The sequence below is a fragment of the Cebus imitator genome, unplaced genomic scaffold (genome assembly GCF_001604975.1).
Source record: "Cebus imitator isolate Cc_AM_T3 unplaced genomic scaffold, Cebus_imitator-1.0 Scaffold61, whole genome shotgun sequence".
Lineage (NCBI taxonomy): Eukaryota > Metazoa > Chordata > Mammalia > Primates > Cebidae > Cebus > Cebus imitator.
The window spans coordinates 3020703-3024228 of record NW_016107376.1 but is presented as its reverse complement, the minus strand read 5'-3'; the positions used below and the strand labels follow the sequence as shown (position 1 = coordinate 3024228).

At 38.7% G+C, this 3526-nt stretch overlaps 1 protein-coding gene across 6 annotated transcripts in view; it reads right to left on the bottom strand.

The window, feature by feature from the left end:
- The window catches only part of TRDMT1 (tRNA aspartic acid methyltransferase 1), a 74603-nt gene extending 71077 nt beyond the window's left edge, over positions 1-3526 (bottom strand). For 4 of the 6 annotated variants that reach the window (XR_005200468.1, XM_037739005.1, XM_037739007.1 and 1 more), the window contains exon 1: positions 1076-3526. The gene's annotated coding sequence lies outside the window, so the exon portion shown is untranslated. The remainder of the gene's footprint in view (positions 1-1075) is intronic. The other 2 variants (XM_037739002.1, XM_017529776.2) reach the window with 2 other exon arrangements.

The window sequence follows — 3526 nt, the reverse complement described above, 5'->3', positions numbered from 1 at the left end:
TTTTTTTTTTTTGAGACGGAGTTTCGCTGTTGTTACCCAGACTGGAGTGCAATGGCACGATCTCGGCTCACCGCAACCTCCGCCTCCTGGGTTCAAGCAATTCTCCAAGAAAATGAGGCTCTTCCAAGGTAGCATAATTAGCAAGCAGAGGAGCTGAGAAATTTAGCTTGGGTACTCTGACTCCAGAGTCCCACTTCTTTCCCTGAAAGAATGAGTGAAATGTATTTTCTCAGTTCAGATGATACAAAGAATCAAATTTGCCTTTTTTTTTTTTTTTTTAATTTTTTTTTTTTTTTTAAACAGTATCTTGCCCTGTCTTGCAGACTGGAGTGCAGTGGCATGATCACAGCTTATTGCTCACTGCAGCCTAGTCCTCCAGGGCTTACGTGATCCTCCTACCTCAGCCTCCTGAGTAGCTGGTACTACAGGCAGACAACACCATGCCCAGCTAAATTTTTAAAAAATTTCATAGAGATGGGGTCTCACTATGTTGCCCAGGCGGGTCTTGAACTTCTGCGCTCAAGTGATCCTCCCACTTCAGCCTCTCAAAGTGCTGAGATTATAGGCAGGAGCCACCAGACTTGCTTTCTTTAATAAAACAGAGCTCTTAATAAATGGATCTCCCCCATTGTATGAGAAAACTGAAACATTCCACTGAAGAATTAACAGAAAAGTAAACATAGCTACTTTGTATAATCAGAAAACTTGCTGATGTATACTCTTATTCCAAACCCCTGCATGATGTCATTATGTCAACAGTCCTTTAAGATTCCTCAACTCAGACATAAAAGTCACAGCACTAGTATATCCAAAAATGGTATTGCTTTATTTTTGAAAACAGTATTTCCATATTTTTTGGAAAGCCAATTGAATCAATTTTATTCTCTCAACAATTCTGTGAGTAAATATTATTAATACTATATTTTTGTTGAGGAAACAGATTAAAAGCTTTAAAAAAACGTGATTCATTTAAAATCAAGTCATGAATACATAATGGAGTCAGCACTCAAAAGGCAGATATAGCAAAGAGAGACTGAAATAAGCAACTTATTTTTTTGTAGCAACTTCTAAATACCTCTTTACCATCAGTCTTTATGTTAATCATTCTTGATCTTTATACTTCACATTTCTTGGTAATCCAAATGCTTCACAAATGCTCTTATACATCTTGAATCTCTCGCTTCGTTCAGTGAGATAATTCATGCCGAGCAGAAATGCATATGGTTTTCAGATGTAGAAACTGGGGTCTCCAGAGACAAACAAGTTGTCCACGACAATGGGATACAAGAGTCTTACAGGATTTTGCAAACCTGATATGAAGTTTTGTCCTAATATGGAAAGGTATGCCTTTTCTCACTGGTGAGATTATTCTAGAATTTTAGAACCATACCAATATATTTCACGATAACCTAGTGATCTGGATTGCCCCCTCTGAGAAAGCAAAGATTCTGCAAGCAATTAGTCCTGCAAATCAAATTCCTGGCTTTTACAAATTGCTTCTTTTTTGAACTCCAAAAGTTAACTCATGCTTTTCTGTCTATTCTTCATTTCCACATAAGCGAACACTCATCAATTTCCCCATTTTCCAACCCTATACTTTTTTATATTCTATGTAGCCACAGACAGGAACAATTCACCAGCACAGTGATTCTCAGAATCACCTAGTAAGTCTTGTAAAAACACAAATTGCTGGGCCCCACCTACTCCCAGAGTTTCAGATTTAGTTGGTCTAAACTGGGGATTAACAGCTGGACTTTCTAACAGATTTTCAGGTGATGCTGATGCTACAGGTCTGAGTACTACATTTGAGAATCACTTCACTAGTACATCCCCAACACGTTGTCTTAATGGGTCCTTCCAGAAAAGCGTTCAGATGTCAAGGCTCATGAATCACACACATGATGCCCGATGCCTGGGCCTCACATTGAAGACTTCTATCTGGAGAAGAAAAGAAATATTCTCATGACTCATTGCCTTTTTCAAGCTTTCCAGCCACAAAATTAAAAACAGGAAAGGGCTCAATGGAAAGCAAAATGAAAACAGCTCAAGTAACACTGTCCAAATGTTGAGATTTATGGCATGATTTCTAGAATTAGGACAAAAGGTATACTAGTGATTCAGGCAAGTCCTGGGCTGACCACACTGGAAGCTGGCACCTCCAAGGTTCCCAGCAAACCCTGGAGCCCAAGCCACAATGCTCCTGCACTGCCCCAGAAGCCAGCTTAGGTCCTTGGCTTGTGGCTTGCTTTTTCTATCAACAGTAAGTTTTTCCATATTGTTCTCCAAACACATTAGCAAACTATAACTCTTTTAATTAACTAATATTTCTACAACTTCTCTGCTATTTTTAACACAGAAAAAAAATGTCGATTGTCAATAAGTAATTGCTGTTGGGCCATCAAGCAGGTGGGCTGTAAAATTTGAACCAAGAACCTGGCCAGTGAATTTCCTTAGGATTCCTTCCTCTTGTAATAGCAACCCTCAGTAGAGATTATAATTCCATTTTTCATCTATTTGGGGAAAAAATAAGGCACGTTATGTCATAGTATAAAATTCTTCAGTATTTCATTTTAGTTATTAAAATAATGACGTATTTAAAACAGCATTGTTACATTAAATAAAAAATAATTGGCAAGAAATGTCAACTAAGACATTTAATGAGATATGTTAATATGATAATATTTCTGCTTAGAAAATAGGATGTTAGTTCTACCTTTAACATATTAATATATTGTAGGAAATACTGACCTTTTATTCTGATCACCATGAGTCCATTAAAATTTCAAAATATGGGACAGCCAATACATGGTATACTACCAAGTAATAAATCTATGTCATCCAAATGGAGCTTTGCAGTCTGAGTCCAAAAAGAAGACATAATGGTAAGGTTACTGAACACCCAGGACTTGAAATGAGTTACTCTGTATGAGCATGAGTCACCAAAACTACTTCCTTAGTGATAAAAGTTGCCTAAGTAACATCAATGCCTCTCTATGCTAAGACGGATATGGGCTGTGTGTCGGGTTGCAAACCCACTAGTCATAGTCATTTCCTTTACTTAATTGCTAACTGCTCTTCCCGGCTGCAGTTTGGAGGCTGTGTTTTAGGTAGTAACCCAGCAACTAGTTATTATGCTATATTTTATCAAGGAGAGCAAAACAGTAAACTTTGCATTTCCATGGATTTCAGAGTAAAAAAGTTATTTCACCAAGGCCCTCTGACTGAAGGGAGTTATTGTGAAACTATTCAACTAGATCTCAATGTGGCCACCACATTATGCAAGACTTGAAGGCAAAATGATTTAACAGAGAAAACAGGAGCAGATTGGGAGCCCTCTGAGAGCAAGGGAGGGGTGGGTGGTATTCATTTCTGTGTCCTTAGTACCTAGCAGGGAGCTGGCACACATAAAGACTCAAAATACAGGCCAGGCAGGTGCAGTGGCTCATGCCTGTCATCCCAGGACTTTGGGAGGCCAAGGAGGGATCACTTGAGCTCTGAGTTTGAGACTAGCCTGGGAAACACGGCA